We start from the raw sequence: 24801 nt of genomic DNA, 5'->3' as shown, positions 1-24801 counted from the left end.
CAGTCCAATCTCTTTCCAAATATTTTCCTTCATCACYAAGTAAATATGCAAGCACTGCTGATGCCTACAGATCTCCCTGCAACTATCATAGATACTCAGTCGTGAAATATGTCATTCTGTTATAGGCTGCTTATTGTAAAGAATTGGATGTTTTACCTCCAATGCTGTCTCCGAATCTTAAACAAAGAGAAAATCGCCGCTTAAAGCTACTTTCTTTAGATATAATCATCCTGAATACTTCATGTCTTAAAGMGATTTAGGTGTTTTTATGTTGCCTTACGCAGTGGAGGTAATGCAAGCGAATCCTGTTTCAAAGCTTAACAAAAGCAATTAAGGGATTTCTTTCTGAGTGACCATTTTAACAAATTCTTGCACACAAGTGAKCCATTTATAACTGGTGCATATATTTTTTGTCAGTGCCATCAGCTTACTTTMCWCATGYTTTCAATCGATACCTGTCTGTAATGTTCCACTCATGTGGAAAACTCACGACCAGGGTGATGCAMCACAAAAGCGACGAGCAAAGAACGGGTTTAACTAAGAGAGAAAGCAACACCTAGAAAGAAAAAGTGAGCAGAAAATAACAAAATAAACAGTAGAAGTCATCGGCTCTGCATGAAAACTGCAGTGAGATGATTGTGACTCTGTTTGTACATCTCAGACTGCAGTTTAAGCTGTATTTGTTCAGTGCCTCAGCTCAACATTTGCAGTTTCTTTTGTAATTTTTTTATTATTATTATTTTGGTCATGCAGAACCAAAGGAGCATAAACATGCTTTACTGTGATTTTACTCAGGTCTCATGTAAAACAGTGTCGCCACTTTGTATTATGATGAGTGGTGTTACATGATAATGATCAAAAATGTGACGTTATATTAAAAAAGATGTAACGAAAAAATATTATCACATTACATTAGAGCAGTGGTTCCCAAACTTTTTCTCCTGCGCCCCCTCCCCAGTGGTTTCCAAACATTTTCTGGGCCCCCCTATGGATTACAAATGGCTGTCTGGTTGAACGAGGGTGGGGCGGGATTCTTAGAGACTCTCTGTCTGTAAGAACAAGGGGGGAATCGACTTTTTGGGGGGCAAAATTAATGTACGTAGCTGAACATAGTCAATAACATCGGTAGCCTACAGGCTACTTGTTAAGCGTAAGGTGCTGTATTGATATTAGCTAGCTAGTCATCTTTTAGCTAACATTACCTGCATCCAGCAACTTTACTCAACTCAGTCGGTTAGTTTGGGGGGAAAAACTGTGAACGGTTCTTTGTGTTTTGCTGGTTTGCTGCCATGATTCTAACACACCTGCGTAGCTCCGCACAGCAGCAGCAGCAGGTCTCCTTCACTGCCGCACAGGTGTAAACCCAGCGCGAGCGTCGCAGCGCTCATGTTGCGTTTAAAAGCGGCTCGGAAAAACAAGTTACCACATGTTAACAACGGATTAAACAGTTTTAACTGCTGATAAAAGTGACAGAGGACACAGATATGGGAAGTGTGGAAGCCCCTACTGTATCAAATTGACATTCACTGACATGGTCACCAAATATGCATCTACTGGTCATTTCATTGTTCGTTGTCGCATTTGATTTTGTGCAGGATCATCCTTGTTAGGCCGTTGAATATCTCACTCTTCCTTTTAAGAAACGCAGGTAGTTATTGGATGTTCTGGGAACTAAATTAGAGCCACTTATCACTCTACAGGTGACAAACTTTCACTGGCTTTAAACCTAAAACAATAACTGCAATTTGCAACAAAAGAAAAAAAAAAGAAGAAACTGAAATACATTAAAAAGCAGAATCTTTTGTAGCCCAGTGTCTTGTGAATGGTTTATTTTAAGTTTGATTGTCATCTCCAGCTAAAAGCTGTCAGCCGTGGAAGGGGATAAAGTGTTTGAATGATTTGACAGATTTCCCTTTTAAATTTCTATGCAAGAAAGAACAAGTTGAATATAAAGTTACAAAGTCATTGAACACAGAGTCTCCATTAGCAAATATCACATCTAACTGACCAGCCAATATTGCTTTGCTATACTGTATTCCCAGCGTAACTTTTTTTATAAAAAGCAGATTTGCAAAAAAAAAAAAAAAAATTCTGGACAATAACTGTTCACCTAAAAACCCACCATTACTTGATATGTAATTCATAGTTCTAGACTTTATATAAAAATCTAATTAATAAGTTGGATATAAAAATTAGATGTGTAATTAACTCTTGTGTTCCAATAACGCCGTCATAAAATTATTCAAGAAGCATAAGCCACTTTTAACTTGTACAATAAACTATGCAAACTAAAGAGCTAATTAATTAGCACTTTTTAAGAAGGATAAAAGGTTTGCAGCTCTAGTAAAATACTTAAAATGGTTTGACTGTTCAAAGTATAACCTGATAATTCGAGCCTGAATATGGAACCACCTGAAGGGGAGACAAATGAAAAGGTAAATGCACGGAATTTAGCACCTGTCTAGTCACAATGACCTCTCAACAAAGCAACACTCACAGAAAGCTGTCCTTATTTAAATAAACATCTCTCAGGAATATCAGCTTTTCTAATATTACATTCTTGAAAACGGATGATTCAACTAACACTATTTTACAAATGACAACATGTAAGAAATTCACCTACAGGATACCACAACATTTTTATGTACTTACACTTGAGATGTAAGTTTGGTTGCAATATTGTCATGTTAACTTTTGCTTAACCTTGACATTAGCTTGTTGTCTAACATGAGCTGCTGGTGAATAGCAACTAGATGTTCTGTAGAATTACAAGCCTTAATGGAGGAACTTAAAAAAAGAGTCTTGAAGTTCTTGTGCCCTTTGTGCAGGGAAAACCTCCATCATGGCAGTTTGGCAAACACTGAAACAACCTCTTCATATGGCAGTGTAAATCCATAACTGCACTTTCAAATGTCAGGCCCATTACTTTTTAAATTATGCATGAAAAATACCCTAGAATTAACGCCTCAATTTCTTAAACCTCAAACCCTTAGTGTCAGTTTATTTATGCTGTAATCAGCCGAATACACAAAATCCTTCATAGTTTTATGCTCAGGGAACCAACAGGGGATAAAGATTTGATTCTCTCCTGTCATTGTTTCTCTCATGCAGTCAAGACTTTCTCTGCTTAATAAGGCTGAAAATTACTAATGCAAAACCGGTGCAGAGTTTCCTGAGCTGTCTTTCAAAAATGTCCCCAATGTGTACCCCCGAGTATTCACGTGTTGCCATTTTGCCGCTTCACAATTTTCTGTGTTTGTATCATTTTATACAAACTTCTCTCTGCGGTCCAACAGACATCTGCAAACACGATTTGCTCCCACTCAGACACAACCAGTCACATTTAGTAGGAAGGTCTCACCACTGTAAATAATGCTCGTGTACACACTGCTCAATGTGCTAATAAACAACCTACTGTTACAGGTAAACTGTTTCTCCACTGTCATGCTTTCTACCTGCATTTTAACAAAAGGCTCCTTTTACCTCCAGTGAACAACTGAAAACTACAAGTACTTTACACCCCATCTGAAACTGCTTGTTATTGCTTATTTTTAATAGTTGAAACGACAGATAGACTTTAATACACATAAATACACACAGTGGGAACCTTAGCATTACTGCAGAAGCTATTTATCTATGATGTATGAAAAAATACACACATTTTTGTGAAAACTGAGCAGCAACGATTCCAAGGTTCACTGGAATGGAGAAGACATCGGAGACTCGTGCTTGTGAAAAGGCTAGAAGGCCAACACTCTGCACCCAGCTTCCCAATTGTTAAACCCAGTGCTAGAGTAAAAGTGCAAGATCACAAGTTTTGCACAGAATGCTGTCAGTATAATTCACACAATTAATTATCTCTAAGCTGCTTCTGAAAATAAAATAAAAAAATCTAGTTGCAGGTAAACCTCAGGAACAGGTACAGCTTGCAGTGATACTACCTTCCTAATGATTTATTGCTACCATCTTCCTTCGTACGGCAACACAAAGGTCTGAAATCGGGGTATAAATTGGTTGAGAGCGGAACTGACCCAGAGCCTGCTTAACCTTTGCACCTTAGTTTATTTGTCTTGGTAAGAGCAAATTTAGAAATGGGAAGACAGAAATATGAAGAGAGATGCTGATTAATGCCCCCCCACCCAACCCTGCCTGCTCAGGGTCATAAAGGCTGATAAAAGGTTATAGAAATTTATGACAGGAATACAACAGGCATTGTTTTGTAGTCATTAAAGCTTATGACAGGAATACAGTAGATATTTTAGACGCAAAAAAAAATTTGATTTTAATAACTTATGTGTATCTGAGTATCAATAAATCATTTATCTGCAGCTAAATGAAAGAAGCCTTCCTATCAATACCGTGTTATTAAAATAATAGATTACGGGAGGATTCTCTATGTTTTAAATTTAAATAGGAGCTATAAATAGCACTGGCTTAAGAGTTGTTCAGATTGAAAGAGTTATATGTGAAAACAAGAGAATAATGTTAGATAATTTGAAAATGTAAGTCTTTTATTTTCATTTTTCGTACTCCAGTACTGTGTTGATTTATCTTAATTAGTTGATAGAAAAGTTATAAAAACAAAAAAAGCAAAAATAAGTGGAAGAGTTCATAGATTGTGGATTTGACCCATACATGCTTTTTTGCACAGACTTTATCTTTCACAGAATGTTTGATTTATTATAATATAAAGTAACTCATCTTAAAATAATTTGTTTGTGAGCAAGGACAAAGGTTTGAAACTAATTGAAAATCAACTGTCGTCTTGATTTATTCTAAATACTCCTAAAAGCACAATCATTTCCCGTCCTGAAAAGCTTCAACATGGGTTTTTGTCTGTGATCATTCTGCTTCTCAGAGTGAACACTGAATAACATTTTATTGGAAAAATACGCAAAAGCCATCTCTCTTGTAATTATGTGAAGAGCATTCGTCTTAAAATGAGCTCTAATCACCATGGAGATGGTAATTGGAGACCCTTAAATCTGATTGAGCATTTTAATGTGACTTGAAAGATGCCACAAGCTGTTTGAAGCACTAGTCCAAATGACAGCAGAGGAATTGGATTAATAATCACATGCTAAACTACTTTGCATGGGATAACATATGGGAGCCTTGGTGGGAGAGATGAGGAATCTCTCATATTCTCTGCAACCACATGTAAACTTTGAGAATCCGTAGGGTTTTATTTAAGAATCAAATCTTTGATTAAGTCACAAGAACTGCTCCTTTATTCTGAGTCAGTATAAAAAGAGAAAAAATAAATAAATAAATCCCACAAATGTTAATGACGTGCCACAAAAAATTCAGGGGAGGCACTTAAGACAGACAGACAGATTTCAAGGGTAAGCTAGCCCTCCCTCGTTGTTCCTCGGCTCTGCTCTACATCACACCTTGTCTCCCTTGGTGTGAGCACAGATGCCTTGTTAGTATTCTAAATCACAAACCCAAAGGCAGGATGCCTGTCTGGCGATCTGTTTACGTCTGGGGTTGCTTTCTGTTTGTCTACGTCCTGATTTCCCCCCCGTCTGCCCCAAACCGACCCGCCTTTCCAATACCCCGTTTTTGTGCCACTGTGAAATACGCTCAGTCGTTGCTCAATGAGATGCTGAGAATGCTTTGTAAAATGAGTTTGCATGAACAGAGCGCTGAATGCCTGAATGGGCAATAAACAATACGAGATAAACGACATGCTTTGAGGCGCACATGTTTGGTTTGTCTCTCTAAAGAGGGTGACGGGAGAGCCAGAGCTCTTATTTATGCGCATGTGTGTTTCTAAAGGGGGTTGCGGAGGGAAACTATCTTGTAGTGAACCCAGATGTCTGTGTGGATTGCGGCACATATATGACAGCTTTTTCTCATGTGCCGGTTTATATCCTGTCGTGCGTTTCCCCTCCTACTGTTCAAGGGCTGTTTGTTACTGCTTCCTGCTTTTAACACATGTTCCAATCACAGAGAAAACACACCTCTGAGTCTGGAGGGTGATGGAGGGGTGGGCAGCTGTGTCTCATGACAAATCACCATCCTGCCAGTTAATTAGTGCGGAGGAAAATGGAGGATAGCTTGACTGCAAGGAGAGGAAAAAGAGGTACAAAGAGGAGATGCGGGGAGGCAGTGTGATGGTGTCACCCAAACCTTCATTTACCTTCTAACACACATGCAAATTAGCTGTAAAGTATCCCCATACGCTTTAGCTAGTAAGGCAGAGGGAAGCTGCTTTACTGTAGCTCAGTGAAAGGGCTGAGCACTTGACTGACTCAGTGTTTTGCATATATTTCTGGATGTACAAAAGGTGTTAATATTACAAAAAGTATATATTTCTACGTTTGGAACAATGTGGGTTTTTTTGACAGCTCTGTGTGTCCTTACCCTGACATTAGGTTTACCCTGAACACACAAGGGTTTTGGAAGCAGCTGTTCATGGTTTCATTTTTTTGGCTCTTATTTTAATTTCTGAACTCTGTAAAAAAAAATAAATAAAAAATAATAAAAAAAAACACCTACCAGCTGTTCTCAGAGTAACTAGATTGAATTTTAAACAAAGCCAAGCGAGGTTTTATAAAAGACAAGGTGAGACGACATACAAAAACGTTGTGAGCTCTGTAAGAACATTGCAGCTGGCTAACTGTTAGCCGCTAATGATGCTAAAGTCAGCGCTGCTTCAGAGCATCCTGGTGGCATTAAAACTCCTCAACTGTGTTGAGGTCACCAGAGTCCTCATGGACCCGTTGGATAACATCCAAGCGTTTTGGGGGCTAAACTAAAGGGCTATTTCTGAAAGAGTCAAAATTGCATCTGATCATTTAATGAATTAAAGTACACAGACTGACTAAATCTAAAATGCATTGCTTTACATTGAGCAGGAAAGTACACTATTCTTCAACTAATTACACGTCATTTAAAAATGCAGCTTTTGATTTGTAAAAGGTTTCTTTTTTTCTGTTTGTGAGAATATTTTTTGTTTTTGTTTTCCTGTAAATACAGCTGAAATCTCTTCTCATTCTTGGGATGTTTAGTCTCACCCTGTTGTTCGGTGGTCACTGTGTTTTATAGGAACAGCTGTTTAGACAGAGAATGATGGGAGAGACGAACAAAAGCAAATAAATTGTCCCAGAGTACAGTAAGCTTTTGAAAATAGCACATAAAATAGAACGTTGTTTACTCTTCAGTAAACTAAATTAGCTTAGCACAATCTCAACAAGAACTTTACAAACAAATGGTTTGCTGATTCTTGAAACATTACACAAGGAAATAATACATGCTTACTATTTGGGCAAGAAGCAGATGAAGCAACTCACATCTTTACTGCTTTGACAATGGGCCACTGATAAATGTATGACATATATCTCTGACTCCATTAATCTATTACTAAAATATGACAAAAATATTATCTAGCTGCTCTATATTGTCTTTTTTTTAATCTAGTTTTGGATGTTTTTATTCTTTTTGTACATTTTGTTCACTTTTTTTTCACCAGAATATAAAGACCAAATTTTAAATAAAATATTTCCTAATCTTTAGCTCCTTATTTAATTCAGTGAAATGAAGTTCTGGTCATCAGGGGCTGAAGTTGTTTCATATTTTAGATGTTTCCATGCTTCACTTAAATTATTGTATCATCAACAGGCTTCTAGAGAAACTCGGTGACTATGGAGGTGATCGTTTGAATAATGTGTGTTGAAGCAGAAGCACATGTAAACCTTCCAGGAATTCAGCCCTTGTGTACACAGCTGACTTCCTCAATCCAACAACCGAGAACTGTAATCCTGCCCATGGCTTTTGTAAAATATAATAATGACACAAACATCCTGATTTATAAACTATTCATGACTACTTTTATGTAAACCGTAGCAGGTTTCTCCTTTTCAAATTTGGGGGGGAAAGCCTAAAACATAACACAGATATACAAGCATTAGCATTAAAAGAGGGAACCTGAACGGCATTTCCATTTTTTCCCTCTTTGTCACAGTCGTGCGTTTTCAAAAACAGCTTAGAAATATGGAAAAATCAGCTTTTATGGCCTTTGAGGCCAGAGAATGACATTGAAATCAAATATGTACACATAAGAGCATAATTCCATGTCAGGAAAACCTGGTGCTTCATTGAATCAGAGCACTACGACTCTGATGCTGACAGCAACAAGAATCACCAGTGAAAGACAGATCATTTCAAAACAAATCAGTTTCTTCCTAATTGTTTAAATCTTATAAAGTGACGTTCTTCAGTCCCACTATCGAAGACAGTCGTTATCTGGCAGCTGGGCTCCTTGCCACACATTTGGCACACCTGCAACCAAATCTTTTGACTCGCTGCCATGTTTTCAAAGGCACACCAACTGGCACTGGTCATCATGTGGTGAAGTATCATTGAAATGGGTGCCACCCCTCATTTCCATAGCTTGACCTACAAGTCAGTTATGATAAAATGAAGATTTGCATATGTACAGAAGCGCAGGTGCAATATGGGATTGTGTTAATAACCAAATATTAAAATAAATCATTTGGATTTTACTCACAGAGGGTTTGGGTGAATGTTGTATTATTCTAATTTGCTCGTTTTTGAGAAACGCCACCTGCTACAGTCAGTGATTCATCCTAGTGCATGAATACAGTATAGGAGAAGGCTAAGAGCCGGGGCTGATTTACAATGGATTTCCTCTGCACTGCAGCCTAATTTGAACCACTGGGAAGGTCAATATGAATCACTAAAATCTTCACTTTTTAATACCATAAAAATTAAATTCAGTAAGATATTGTTTTTAAAATTGGAAATACCAAAAAACACATCCCCAACATCATGTGCACAAACAAACGTGTGTATGCTTTCACAGCTGTCTCTGCTTCCCTTGTACCATTTAGCCTTCTCTCTGAATGTGTTATTGATGAGGCAATAGATTGTATGAATTGCTTGCAATGCTGGCTGACTGTTTTAAAGTTAAAGAATATGCAATGTAAGGGGAATAGCTTTTACTAACAAAAAGTGCATCTCCTGCAAAAATACTACAGCTCCCTATCAGTCTTGTGCAGCACAGTAGAGAGGAGAGCCCAGTTGAGACATGATTTATTAAACTAATTTGAAGGCTGCCTAGCACAAGTCAGCTGTTTACATAAACAAATGATATACATTCATCAAAATATGTCTCAGTTTAAAACTTTACATTTAAATCTAGACGATGAAATGAATGACCAAAAAGATAAAAATCGATTTTAGTTGCCAGAGGACGACTGTAATGTAACGTAATACAATTGGAAATACCAAAAAATATTAGCTATTTTTTGGTATTGTATTAATTACTTGTCATAAATTAGCTTCATGAATTCACAATTTAGCCAAAATATAATTATTAATTTGCTTTGAGAAAAATCCACAGGTTACATGGCACATGGGTTTGATAAGCACAACTTGAAGGAACCTAAAGAATATGGGTCTTAAAGGTGAAGGGTCAAATCTCAGGTGTCAAATCTGAGCTCCACGTCTTTTTTTTTTTTTATAAAAAATGTATATGTGGACTTAGTAGTTGAATTTATAGTCTAGCATCAAGTATTTTATGGACTAACCTCACCATCTGTAATTTATTTCATTTACTGGTAACAAAAAAAATGACACAGAAAGGCTTATGTGATTATATGTAGAGTAAGATTGTGTGGCGCATATAATAAAAGTATCAAAAAACTGTTATTTTGTATGCTGCACATGCAAACACAACCACTGCAGATTAGAGACGCAACAGGTTTTAACTAATGAGCATGTAAAGATAAGGGCAGAAGAAATGGCATCATGTAGGGTTATATTGTCCTCATTTCTTTTTAACCCCAGCTAGTCTTGAGTAATTTTTACATTAATGTTTGAATAGCCTTTACAGTGTTTTCTCTGGCTCTACGCTGGTGTAATTGCTACTGCGATGTTCCCAGTTCGCTGCAGGGATCATTAGATTTTCATCAGCTAAGACAGTAAACAACCCTGCAGCAGCCCTTCCATTCATCAATAAAGAAAATCTACACAGACAATTTCACTATTAAATGTCATCTGAACTAACTAGATAAATAACATATCTGGGTGGGCGCGCAGTAAAACGAGAAAAACGGCACACAGCATTCTGGTCTGGTGTCTCCTATCCAAAACGCTTCAAAAAAAAAAAAAAAGTCATTAGGGTCTTGGAGGATGAAGACGTCCCGGCTTATTTGTCTTGCACATCGGCAGCGGGGTTGAACTTAAAAATGGGAGCTGGCTCTTTATCACAGAGGCGTGCGCACTGCATCATGACAGAGCCTCTGTGATAGGAGGCCGTAACAGGTGCTGTTTCAAAGGAGTAGAGATAACAGAGAGGAAGAAAGAGCTGATGGGAGACGGACACAGAGAGAGAGGTGGGATGCCACTGAAGGAGATATATTCCCCTTCATCTTCACAGATTTATTTTTGCACTCTCTTGCTGGATGTGTGTCTTTGTGTGTGTATATGCATGCAATCTTCCAACAATATAGTCAAACTGGGAAAGTTATTTCAGTTTCGAAGAGATTATTGCTTTTAGTTCTCAGCAAAAGAGCGTTTGTAGCATTATTTCTCTCAGTAAACATGCACTTTAAGCTCAGGAAAAATGACAGTTTCCATGAAATTCACATTTATTTGGATCTTGGATCGGTGACACATTTTAATTTATACATGTCAAACATGATGATTGACGTTTGTGGGTACACATCAGCCATATATACTGTACCACCATGCAGTCAGTCAGGCTGTATATGTGTTGGTGTAATCTAAACAAAGTCAGTTAACATTGCAAATGAGCTTAGACTGTAAATATCAAAGTATATGGCATTTATTAATTCTTAAAACTTGTCCCTGTGTAAACAAATAAATTCAGTTCAATTCGACTTACTACTTTCATGTATTTTCAGCAGGACTAATCTATATACGTTTAATGATGGGTTGGTAACAGTACAACAACCGTAAGAGTTATTTGCACTCCTGTTGAAGATGTGTAAAAAAAACAAAAAACCCTTAAATTAAATTGCTGATGTGGTGACTTGGTGACTAACTGCCTTTGTTTAACTCCCTTACCATCCTTTTGTCTTTTTGTGTGGACATTTTCTGTTATATTTCACCAAACTAGTGCATATCTGCTTTGTCATTGAAGGATACAAAGCTATTACCTTCCGATGTATCTGACTCTACGCCATAAACATTTTTGAGCACCTGCTACAGGGCAATGCGCACCACCAGAATCAGGAGGCAATCAAAAAGTATACCCTATTATTTTCTATTAAACTATCTATGCCATCGATATCTGATCAGACACAGATTCTCCAGGGCGCAGAGCCCAGCAATCCTTTTTAAATCTTCCATTTCCATTTCAGTTCAAGAGCGTTGATTCTCCTGATAAGATCCTTTGCAGCTGAAATCCATTTACCACCTCTGTCTCAGGACACTTCAGCATGATGCTTGTAAAGTGCGTTAAATACATCAGTTGACACTTAAACACCTGAAAAGTGGACAATGATGCAGAAAATGGGCTTTGCCACAACATGAGTTTCTTAAATACGTGACTTTATATATGATGTACAAATGAGTCGCTGCCAGTACTTCCTCAATTTGGCAGCCTTGATCTTCTAGTGACATTACTCAATCTCATGCAATGCTATGCAGATGTTYCATCTGTGCTGATGAACACTCAGTTAGGATGCTGACTGCTTGAGTTGATAACAGAATGATGTACCTTTGGATTTATTTATCCAGTAAATATTTGACCACTTGGGGACACTGGTAGAGCAACAGCTTTTCAACTCTCACCGGTCAGAGGAGGAGAAGAAGGAGGTGGACAGAGGTCATTTATTCCATGTTGTGTATTCACACCACGGAACCAAAAGACAACTTTTTTTGGTTTGGTACAGTTTCCTTTCACATTACACCTTTTGGAAGCCAACTCTAATTTGTAACCAAAGCCACGCGGGTGACAATTATTGGTCCCATTCGACAGAAAYGACACATTAAATAAGATAACTAAGGAAATCCACAACCAAGAGTCTCCTTGCTGCTCAAAAAAAAAAAATCAAAAACCAAGCGAGAGTCATCATAGCAACGTCTTCCTGAAATGTTTCAGTCAACAAACACCCAAAACACACTGTGCTGGCCGTCTCCACAATGATGCAGCGCGTTACAAATTTAGCAAGGGTGTATGAACTGTATCGTGAGAGGACATAATGTGATCATGAAGGATGACAAGAGAGGATGAAGCCCTCTAGAGCTTCTGATTGTCAACGAGGTTTGTAAAAGCTTATTCACCTTGATATTATTYAGATGGCTCRAAAGGACAGACGGAGACGGAAACCAAATGACTATCAACTGATTATTATAAAACTGAAAGYAACATGAATTGTCACGAGCACAAAGAAAAAAAAAAAAACAAGGCACTATTTATATATCACATTTTAGCAACATAATTCAAGGTGCTTAAAATGATCAAAACATTAAACTGGAATATCTGGCTTACATGTGTATTTGTGAACAGYGTGGCTCTGCTGGAAAGAATTGAAGCAGCATCTTCAAAAGTGAGAAGCGCTTAAATAATTTACTTCCTGCTGGTAATGGGAAGGTGAATATGTATGTAAAATCCTTGCCTTGTCTAGACGCATAAAAAAAATAAAAAATTGGAGCTTGTCGTCGACTAGGCGATACTTTCAAAATGTTACAGATGTATGTTATATAAAAAGAAAAWAAAAATACATGAGCTWCTGTGAATCCTCAATTCAATGTAAATGTTTTAGAGAACAGAAAGGTGGCTTGTGTACATTTCACAGGCTTTAAATCTAATCAAACATATATGCGGGGCAATTCTGTTCTTTCTTTCAAACGGAAAAATGTCCATCATAGTAACAGAAAATGGAAAAMARTGTAAGAAAGAGCAACTTTCGTTGTGAATTTTGCCAGATTAAATACTAGAAATGTATTTCTTTGTAAGTGCTCCTGTGTTTTGTTTTCGTGTCCCTGCTCTGTCCCCAAACCACAACTACACTGATGGCTGTTCATACTGGATCTGGTTCTGCTGGGGGTTTCTTTTTGTAAAAAGCTTTTTTGTTTGTTTGTTTTTTACTGTCTTCACATGCTTGATCAGTAATGGAGTGCTGTAAAGTTAACAACTCAATACATTGGGCTGGTAACTTGTTACTATAGCCCCTTCTCCACACTGTAATCTCTTTCTAATCGGTTGATGTCTGGTTTGGTTCTAGCCAAGTTGGGTGTGTCTCCGTTAGAATGTCCTTAATAAAAGTCTGTTACTTTTTGCACATCTTTACCAGCGATTTGATAATTGTGAAGTGCTTTGGCCTATTAAAAGTACATCACGTAATACAAAGTCATCTTTTACTGTACAGACAAGAGTAATGGTTCAGTTTTTACAGTCTTGCCATAGCAAAATATTGCCATTGTGAAAATATCTTGTTTTGATGTTAAAAGTCCCCAGAACARAGTGAAACATTTTACATACAGTCTTTATCTGCTGATCAAAAGAAACTGAAAAACAAGAGTGAAAATGAAAATATGTTAATGTATTCCAAGGTAACTAGAGTAAATGTAACTGCAKTTGCATTTTTTATGTTTTTAAAGTAAYTGAAAAGCTATTCAGSTTGTGCTGATGCYAGAGATCCTAAAACCAAATGTGAGTAATTTACAAATTAATTTACTGTCAATCAAATGAAAAGTACTGAATAAAAAGAAATGACCCAATAATTAYAACTTGAAATCACCTAAATCATATATTTGCAAACATAATAAATTAAGCGGTGATGTTTAAATAAAGTTGAGAAGTTTTTGCTTTTTAGGTCACTGCTGTGAGTGACAGACTCAAAAGTAGCTAATTATATCCAGAATTAAAGAACTGGGGAAATACGGTGGCTAAGGCTTAAAACCAAGCAACTTAATAGTTAATTAAGAAAATAATCTGCAAATGATTTCATTATGAACATCATTAGCTGCATCCCTAGCTTTAAAAAATCAACACAGTATAAACAGACATTTTTAATTAATATGAGAATGCGATAAATCCCTGATTACAAACTCTGCTGAGACGTATCTTCAGCTGAATTTTAATGCCATGGTTATGAGGTGGTCACAAGGATACAAGGAGGCCCAACAACACACACACRGGTGAGTGTGTGTTTCATTTTTAATGAACTGAATTCATTTAACTTTTTTAAAATACAAACGTAATCAAACTAASAGTGAATGCAGARATTTTTTTTCTTTCACCCTCTTCTTAGTAAATCACTTTTCTTTGCACACCCTCACAGAAACAGTTCATGTCAATAAGAAGAAATGTTAACATGTTTCACTCTGAGTTTTCACATGAGAAATAAGTGAAAATCTCTGAGAGACTGGAGACTTGAGAGGGTTGTAATGAACACTATTGTACAGTCAAGATCAAGCTGTGATTCTCACCATAAACAGCAACTTAATTAGTCTGCTCTGTTCCCCCTTTGTCATTTCGCTGTATGTTGTGCAAATCTGACTCAGATTCTAATTCATGCGGGGAATCATTTCTGTTCTCTAACGCACGGCAGAGAGCAGAAACCATGATGTCACACGGTTCCAGACGGTGAACATGACGAGTGTTCAGATTAGGAACACATGAGTTAACTCTTTACCTGCCAATAAACTGGGAAACCTTTCTTTATTTTGAGTGAGGATCAGAGAAGGAAAGTTACTTTTTTGAAAAAAAAAWAAAAAATTACAGACAAGTTTTATTAAAAAACACAAATTGATGTCGCATCTGTTCTATTACAAACTAYTCAGGAAAAAAAAGCTAAATGTGTGTCTTGATAAAACTGACGTGAATTAAATACAACAATATAACTTACATGTGTACCTTAGCTCCCTGTGAAGTATACTTATTTTACAATGCAAACATGATTTATTCTACATTCTAGCAATGTTTTAGACAATTGCTAGAATGTTCTAAAACATTACACCAATTAATTAATTAATTAATTAATTAATTAATTAAAGTTTAGCTTTAAGCTTCATTTTCTCAATACTAGTAAAAAGTCTTCAGTAAATGGATTTTTTTAGTTCCCCTGAGGATCTTTGCAAATGGAGGAGTTCGACAAAACAGTTGGCTAAAGCCAGCYTTCCTCCTCTCTGTTTTGATATGACTCCTTGATAATTCAATATGCAACATGTTTTCTGTACAGTTCCAGTTACTCGTTCATGTACTAAATTGAGACAATGAGTTATTTCCTTTGAATGCTGCAGTAATTGATATTTAGAGTTAGTCTATTGCTTCATGCTGTGCTGTTCTGAGGTCTGTTAATCTAAAGCTGAGATACGTCTCACCTGTATCTCAGCTTTAGATACAGGTGATAACAAACAGAAGAAGCTACCTGACTGATAGAGCTTCTTGATTACAGCCCTTTCAATGTGAACATCACTTTGAAGGGTTCGTACAGACAGACACAGCTTATTGGAAGAACGTGGATTGGATATATAAAAAAGAAATGTTGGATATCTACACCAGGATGCTGCATTGCTATTCAGTTATTTTTTGACGGATAGTTCAGTCTGGAGGTAGCTCCGGTACATCGTTGCTCCTAATAGGTCACYTGTAGAAACAAARCCCCCATTCTTCTATTTAGTTTGCAAACCTGCTATTGTGAATTGTGTGCAAATCAAATATACCGGCCATTTCATACATTTACATTCATTTGGCCTGTGGTCCAAATTTCCWCTCCTTCTCTCCACTTACGCCTGAGTAGGAAGAGTGCAGAGGAATATTTCTAGCTGGTTGTGAAAACTGTTTTTAGCGTGCCTTTTGTTAGCTACATTCACCACATCTGAGTCAAAATTAGTGCAAATGCTGATGGTCTTCAAAGGACATGCACAAWAACAAATATCCAACTGCACACACAGACTGTGCAGTGTCAAGGCAGAGCTTTCTCCGTAGATGAGCTTTCTTGAAGTCAGACCTTCTGGCTAAGCTTCTGYATCAGCTGTAAAAGATGGATTAGGTTCCTCTATAACTACTCCCATGCTGMGGCGCAATGTAATAAGGTGAATGTGTGTGTGGGCGTGCTCGACAGGAGAGGGCACATCTTAAAATGACTGAACACAGCTACTGTGCCTCCTGTGCGTCAAATGCGGTATGTTTACTTCTGAAAGTTGCCCATAAGTGTGAGAGATTTAGAGGAGTGTGCTTTGAGAGAGACAACTGGAACAGCTTACACTGCTTTCTAGCAGAAGCCAGGCAAGCGATGGGGAGGGAAAAAAAAGAGAGAATGAGAGAGAGAGAGAGAGAGAGAGAGAGAGGGATTGCTCTCAGTGTGATCAATCTAACTGCCTCAGACAATGGGTCTCAAATAGATGGTCACATTTCTTTAACCTTCAGAGATATCTCTCCGTTATACTCTTTCAAAAACAAAGAATTCTTATGGCTCCTAATGTCTGCATAACAACAACAATAAAATAAATCAATAGACAATACTTTCTTGATTTATTTTATATCATTCTTTTTTAAAGTACAGCTACAGAAGACAGATTTTATTTCCCTTGCACAGTTGCAGTTACCTGAGTTTCAGCTGCCTATCGATGCAGGGCTTTGGAAAATGCTGTCACAGTCCAATGACCAATTGCTGCAATCGCGGTGGGAATTATGGTTATCACAAACTGATATCTGCCTGGGCCATCACAGAAACTTTAAGAGCCCTAACGGCACGAAACCTGCTGCTGGATAAAGACAAATCAAAGAGCTTATAGGGAGGAATAAGTAAAAGCTGTGTCACTGAGTCATTCCAAAGCCACAGGCCAGAAAGAGAGCAAAGATTGCAGTTGCAAAAAAATGAAGAACTTTGAGTGAAATTTAAAAAATCAGATCCTAAAATAGAAACACAGGCACTTTCACTCAATGGGTTATTCTTGACAGTATTTCATTTTGAAACAATAAAGCAATGATTCATAATAGACTTTGCAGATTCGAGACTCAGATCCCTGAGAAATATCATTGATGAATTTTCCAATCCAATCATAATGTAGCTCTGTAAACACATTGATTTTTATAAGTTAGTATTTATCTGTTTCATGCTAGGACGAGCTTGCAGATCAATAAAGCACTGGCATAAAAAAAACATGAGAAAATCTACTTCAACCATTTGAATATGCTTACTCAAAAAAAAAAAAAATAGGATTAATTTTGTTATTCAATTGTTGGTTTCATTTATCCTGTGCAGGAAAGCAGTTTTAGGGAAATAATGAGACAACAACATGACATAATTTGCTGAGTTAGGAAAGGGACTAAAATGACCCTCATCATTCTTTACAGACTGGCAATTTGAATTATATGAAAAAAATGCTTCTTCAAATATATCTTATTGATCATTTTAATGCATGATTTGCTATAAATAAAACAGAAAGTAATTYATGGCTGCATCACAGAGCATTTTTTAACACTGTTCGCCTGCATCTCTTTGTTGACTGAAGTTATCCTTCCCACGTTATATGGAGTTTTTCATCCTACCACATTTATTTGTGTATAAATGTGGACACCACAAACATTCTACCAAAGTTAAAGGCATACAATACTGGCACGGACTCATAATTGYCTTCTTCGGGACTCTTGAGTTGCCTAAATATTCCCCATGTCAGCAAAACCAGTTGGACGCCCAATGTCCCAATCAGACAGGTTTTTAAGAAGAATCTGTTCAAMTAATGTAACATGCAGYTTCAATYACAGTGGTCTCGCATCGAACCTATTGATATTTAACATGGACAATCCYTTATTTGGCCCATTTTCCTACYGACTGATTGATGGAAATGGGAAAATAACTGAAAATCATGATGTCATAGAACCACCACTAATCTAACGCCAAGTTCATGATCCAAACATATGTCCTTGTTTTAGGAGTATTTTAGTGTCCGTATTATTGTTATCTATATGGACTCCATTATTTTAAACATTTTACAAAGGATAAATAAAAAATCAATTCATAAAARCACAGTTTTCAAATGGAAAAGGCCTGAAAACCATAAAATGTAATTGAGCCCAACCTGCTTCATCAAATCATCAGAGTTGTACCATTTTATTTTTCACACATGGCTGAGACAGCAAAATGACAAATTTAGTAGTTTTTAGAGTGCTTAAATTGTTCAGTGTCAGTCTGAAAAWAAAGGCTAATCTGAACGTCAAAAGTCAATTTTACAAAAAAGTGTAAATTTACCCTGAATGACAAGTTAGGTTGACTTTGTGCGTTATAGAGGTTGCACCTTCWTTATTCCGACAGTTCATTTAGCATTCTTCWYATTTACTGTTTTAAATAACTCTAAATCCCAAGTACATAATTATAGTTACAATATACTTGCACATTTAAATTTAAGCACATTATCACAAGGTCAATGCTTTGGCAGAGAGAAAAAAAAACCAAACAAAAGAAATCCGAACTCTTAGATCCAGCTGGAACACATAACAAATGCAGTCCTTAGGTGGTTAAATAACAAAATCCCTATAAAAGATTTAAGAAATGGATTTGCAAATGAAAAATGAGGCAGCACAGCATAGTTGAAGCTGCAATGCTAATTGGAAGAGAAAAGAGCTGGAGAAATAACTGGAGAGTCTCTCTGCCTAWGTCAACCGTATAGATTTTTCTTCTGTGTGGACAGTGATCTATATTTTTTTATACACTCTAAATATACCAATATTTTATGATTTACTTATTGGGGAGTTTTTCGTGAGAGTAAAGGCTATTTTTTTTTAGGCTGCGGACAGCAATAAATTGGTATTGATTAAATTCTAATTCAACTCCTCTGGCTTCAATATTATGGCCAGCAGAGGCAGAGATGCACTGCACTGCCTGGGCCGATACAGCTGGAGCAGAGAAACAGATGACCTCTCCTGCCTTAATTACCCTTTATTCCAATCTTTTTTACTACATCAAGCAAGAGATTACCAGTCATTGAAAAKGTTTTAACAATGAATTATTAGTCATTTACATGCAAAAACAATATGGCTGATCCGGAATACTTTTCAGGAAGACTGCAGCATTTTCAGGGAAGGAAAAATACCACAGAGAGACCAAGATTGATTCCCTCYCTATTTGTTTCGCTCTCCAAAAGCAACACGCCGGCCGGATAAACCTAAATAGAGAGTCCGTCTAATGGAAGCAGAGTTGCAGCAATAAAGTTGTCAGAGCATACCTTTCCATGTTTAGCCTTTAGTTAAACTCTGTACCATTTGTCTCTGTCAGAGTTTAAAATTATGGGAAAGAGGAAGAACGGGGAAGTGATGGGCAAAACAAATTAGAATGAAGGGTGGCCGACTCCGAAAATTAGGGGAAGGAAACCGATGTAGAGTGTATCAACGCCATTCAAGCTCAATCTCCAGTGATTGTTGCTAATTAGATTTACCCRAGCTCAACAAATCATACTGATAGGGAGAAAAAATGTTGCAACTCAATAGCCAGATGACATATAGCGATCGCACTGTCAACAAAGACAGTTGCTATGTTCACTAATGAGATTTCAGTAGACGATTATGGATGATATTACAGATTCATGTTTAGCTTGCATAAAATGACGGATTCATTGGAGGGAAAAAATGTGCGGTTGTAGACCAGAGTTTCCTTACGCCCATCAAAAACACAAAGTGATGGCAGGATTGGAGGACAGGAGAGTTTTTATATATTGGTGGAAAACAAATTCTAAACAAAATCCGAAGGTTTTATTTGGCCACAAGTTGCCCAGAGCACTGAAATTGCAAGTGGGTAAGTTTACCACAAAATCTGAAAAAAACATGAAAAGAAAAAATKACTCCAAACATAAGTGCCTTGTTTGGAAATCACTGAAGACTGTGAATTTCACACGGTTGAACCCAATACACTCACACACACTATTTAASCCAGTAGTACATCAAAAGTAACTTATTTCACAGACATGACAGAACTTGATATTTCACAAACTGGTTCGATTTCTCATAGGCCAATTTGAAAATACTGTCTGCAGTTTTGATTTGCCTATCAAGATGCAAATAAGTTATATGGTAGCACATAGTTGGACAATGTTGTGACTTTGACGAAGTCTCGGCTGAGAATCTCACAATCTCTTCTACAAGAAAAGTGATTTATGAGGGACAAGCAGGACGTCTGCCCTAAACTAGAAGACTCTCGAAAAACAGTGTCAAGTCTGTCTTTGATCAACGCTGTCTGTGAGGCTGCTACCCAAAAGTGGGACCAACATCAATACATCCAAACTTAACAAGAGTTCAGCTGACGACAAGGAAAAAAAATCTTTTAATCCACTATGCTACTGAGTAAGTCAGAAGTGTCTTTGAACGGTTGAGTAGATTTTTGACAGCCACTTCACCCAGTCCTGGTTTTTATATTTCATGTTGCAATGAACCAATAAATGGATATACAATAATAAAAAAAGACGGATTTTATGAAAATACATGAATATGAGCCACAGAGAACTATTTTATGAAGTACACAAACCTGAAAATGTTCTTGGAGTCAAATTAATCGTTTGGTTTCAAAATCTCCAATAAGTGGAACAATACCTTAAAATTTTGTGTGGATTGTTTAAACTTTAACATAAGATGCATCATTTGGATTACAGCCTGCATATAATAAAAATCTGTCTGGGTGAACTATGTAGTAAAGACCTTAACTTGTTAAGCTGTATTTGCACATTTTATTTCTTGCCTGCGAGTTTACCAAGAAGAAAACCCCCACAGAAATTCCAATAATGCAATAATACATACATCTATGACGAGTAGATATAAACCTACAGCTATATGAAATCAGAAATCCATCCAGTCTGTTTCTGTGGGAGCAATCTGCTACCCATCTGATGTTTATCCTAAACGCTCCTCTCTTCAATAATCATGCCTTAATTGACCCTCATGTTGCAAACAGTGTTTTAAATGTTTTGAAGGAATTTGGCTAAAGACGAGCTCCAAAGGATTTAATAATCTGTCATGCTGGATGCACTACATGCTGATGCTCAGAGGCTTTCTCGCAGCCTTCCTACCAATCAGTAGCAGAAACGAAGAGGGGCTAAAAATCTTTACTTGCTCTCCTCTTGGCATGAATCACATTTTTTACTTTGATTCCAAGATGCAGCAGATCACAGAGGGTGTTAGGCTTCTTCTTTCTATTAATGTTAATAAGGATGAATAAAATTACAACAAAGTGAAATAAAATATATTGGATGAGCTAAAAAATATGGAAGAAAGATATTAAGATTTGTAAAACACAAATGCGATAACATTTAAATTAATATGAAAGAGCATCAAAAATTGATTTCAGTAATTACATTCGAACGAATAAAATAGAAATTTTGCACAGTGTTGCCTTGCTACAAGAAAATCCTTGGTTTGAATCCTGGCCTGGGGTCTTTCGGCAGAGAATTTGCATGATCTCCCTGTGCATGTGTGTGTTCTCTCCAGGTACTCTGGCTTCCTTCCACCATCCAGTAGTCTACATCCTCAGGACTTCTGCACGTGGTGGATTTTAAGTCGCTGACTAGCTATAGCTAACTACATAATTCACATATTTTCCCCTCAAACAGGATCATCCAGCCCCAGATTACCTATTCATGTAATAAAAATTTGCTTTCCTTCAAGTACAACTGAGAGTATGTGTGTTTCTGGATTTTGATTGAAGTTGTGCATGGTAACAACTCTCTATAGCCACCAAGAAAATGTCATTGTTTCGGTAACAGTCTGATTGCCAGTGTTTTCCTCAGACGCTACACCAGATGATTTAAGGGGGAAACTGTTGCATTTAAAAGAGTTGTGAAACACAAGGTCTTGCTCCGTCTTTTGCTTTGAAGAGGCAACGATGAGATCACATCGTGGAGGGATCACAGATAACCTTCACTGTTTAATCCGCCTGCCTGACTGAACCCCTGGCAGCGACTTACTCACCTGGAAAGAAGCGCAGCCAGCTGCCTCGGCTTGTTCGATCCCAAATCACTTCCAAGTCTTTACTTTTATTTGAGATTAGTTTTTTTTTTTTTTTTACAAGTGAAGCATGTTTCTCCACTGTGAAAGTGGCAGGGCATATAAATGCAGTGATGTATGAACTCTACAGTAGAGACGAGTGTAATATTCCAATGCATACTTTACCTTCTGCTTACAAAAAGAAAACATTGACAAGTGTGTTGCAAAATCTCACCTTGACAAAAAAGGCTGCGAAAAGTCAACTTAACTTCACACCAAGGTTCAGAATAACCACGTCATTCTGAACCTTCAAATGGAGGAAATACGTTCTAGTTTTACCTTCACATTTCATTCTTTCCATAGTTTTCAGCTGCTATTAAGATCTGTCCGTCTGTGACGTTAACTTTAGAGTTTCTGGGATTTCCTCAAATGCTAACAAAACATGAGTGCTGTTGATATACCGTATTTTCCGCACTATAAGGCACACCTTCAATGAATGGCCTATTTTAAAACTTTTTTCATATATAAGGTGCATAGAATAGACGCTACAGTTAAGGTTGCCACCCATCCTGTATTGAACCTATACGGGACGTGATTTGTTCCGTACTCTACAAATGTGGACGTGTAATAATGAAGAAGTGGTCCTCCAGTACCTTATACAGTAGGCTGCCTCAGTCATCGTTTCACTCACAGTGTTGGTGTTGCGATATTGTGCCCAACTGCTTTCTGGGTAACAGACCAACCGACACGCTGCCGCCGCCGCAGTCTCTGTCTCTCTTCCACCGAACCCCCCAGCTTTAAATGTATAGGGGCTGGTCCCTTGGTAACCCTAGTCGAAGCTCCCCGGATGAATATCTAAAGCCACTTTGTTGACATAAAGAATGTCAACAAAACAGTCCGACTCCGGTCGGCAAGGAGAGCCTTCCGTGACTGGGCCGGGGCGTGGCCGGATGATGGTGACCCTTCTCTGTTTGCGCAGAGCATGTTGGTGGAGAACGTGGCGCTACATGACCTGCAGACGACCTGATTATCAGGTCGGTAGGTAGATAGGTCAGTCAAACTTTATTAACAAACCAGCGTTCTGACAACTATCCCAGCATGCACCGCGCGCTTCTTCTTCTATGGGTGAAAATGAAGTCGGCGGCTGCTTACCGTAGTTGCTAGACCTGTTGTGGCTCAATATTGGTCCATATATAAGGCGCATCGGATTATAAGGCGCACTGTCGGCTTTTGAGGAAATTGGAGGTTTTTAGGTGAGCCTTATAGTGCGGAAAATATGGTACTTTTGTTGTCCAGTCAATATATGGTGATTTTATATGCTGCATCAAACGCCTTCAACAATAGCAAACAAATGTTTGATGTTTCTTAAATGCTGTTAGTGTCCTGACCCTTGGGGAGATTTTGTGGTGTTTCATACTGAAACATGTTCTGTAGCAAGAGTCATTTCTATAAATTGCTTTTTCAATTCTTTACCTTAGTGATCAGAAATAACCTTTACAATTCCTGATACAGTTAAAAGTCATACATTATGATTAGGAATGTTAGCACTGGAGTAAGGGATTAGCTGGTTTCCAAGTGCAAAGTCATACAAAGCTTGTAAAAAATTACAATTTCTAAAACATAAAGCTTCAGGTGAAATAAATTCCCTTTTAAAACAGCTAACTTAAAAAAAGCTAATATGAAAATCACACAGCCAAAGAACATGAAGCACAAAAATTCTGTTATTAGCTAATATCAGCTTGTTATTTAACCACATGTCCTTTAATACTCTACAGGGGAAAAGAAAAACAAAATTCTCTATGCAAATATGTAAAATACTACACTTAATGTGTTTTGTCCCTGTTTCTGATCAAGTATATTTTTTTCAAAATAAAATAAATAAATGTTGTATGTAATGTGTCATTATAATAATTATGATACAGAACTTTTTTGCAGAAGAAGTAATTATTCATAGTTTTCAGTGTAAAGAAAGAACAACTGATGGCATTTTTGTTTCAAATCTTTGTGTATAGTGATACTATAAAATATTCTTCTTTTTATTCATAGCTATCATACCATGAGGACGCGAAAACAGAACAAAAATCCACTTTCAGTCAGTTACATAGCGCTATTCTGACGAAAGAGAAAATAAAATGTAGTTTTGTGTTATAAAATCATGATATGGCTGCAGTATCTCCTCTTCTTTTGGGCCATGAGTGGAATAACTTTAGACCCCAGTTATAAATCATCTTAAGAGTCCAAGCTGACTACACACAGAAGCTCCTTTGTTCACCTTGTATCTGGAAAATATAAAAATATGTGCTACATGACACTAGAAAAATGATTGCACATGTCTTTTGAGCAGCCTGATCCCTACAGTATAAAAGAAAGCTACAATGGGAAAAGAAATAATGAGGACATGCTACCATATGTCAGCAATTATACACTTAAGCAAAATAACAGAAGGGAAAGAGTTTTTATGAAGAGTTTTTATCTGGGCAGAATTGTGCCGTTGAACGTATTCCACTCTCGACTTCTCTTTGATGAAACCAGCAGGAGTCTTCTCACTCCCTTCCCTCTTATCACACTGTCAAGCCAGCTTGCCTGCTCCCACACTGTGCTTCCCAGCAGAAAGGGCACTGCTTGTTAATGCCAGGGAGCTGGAAATGAGTCACAGCACCTTGTCACGTGGCTGATCTATACACCGACGGCGCCCTCTGCTCAGGAGCTGAAGAACACGGTTTTCCCAACTCATTTGACATTCAGCGGTGCTATCATGAAAGCTGTTCTCATCAAATAGAGGGAAATGAGCAAATTTGTGCGCTGACTAAGACATACAAAAAGAGAACTGAGCTGGGGCCTTCGTTCTGCGGGGCATAGATCATGTGGCTGGTGAGCAGAACCTCGTA

At 37.5% G+C, this 24801-nt stretch overlaps 1 protein-coding gene across 1 annotated transcript in view; it reads right to left on the bottom strand.

Annotated features, from left to right (window-relative positions):
• nrg3b (neuregulin 3b) overlaps positions 1–24801 on the bottom strand; it is a 127484-nt gene that overhangs the window by 44625 nt on the left and 58058 nt on the right. The gene's annotated exons all lie outside the window — the stretch shown is intronic.

This window comes from Poecilia reticulata, linkage group LG19 (assembly GCF_000633615.1).
Source record: "Poecilia reticulata strain Guanapo linkage group LG19, Guppy_female_1.0+MT, whole genome shotgun sequence".
In the NCBI taxonomy this organism is placed as follows: Eukaryota; Metazoa; Chordata; class Actinopteri; order Cyprinodontiformes; family Poeciliidae; genus Poecilia; species Poecilia reticulata.
Note: the sequence above shows the minus strand (reverse complement) of the source record. Positions and strands in the feature narration are given on the sequence as shown.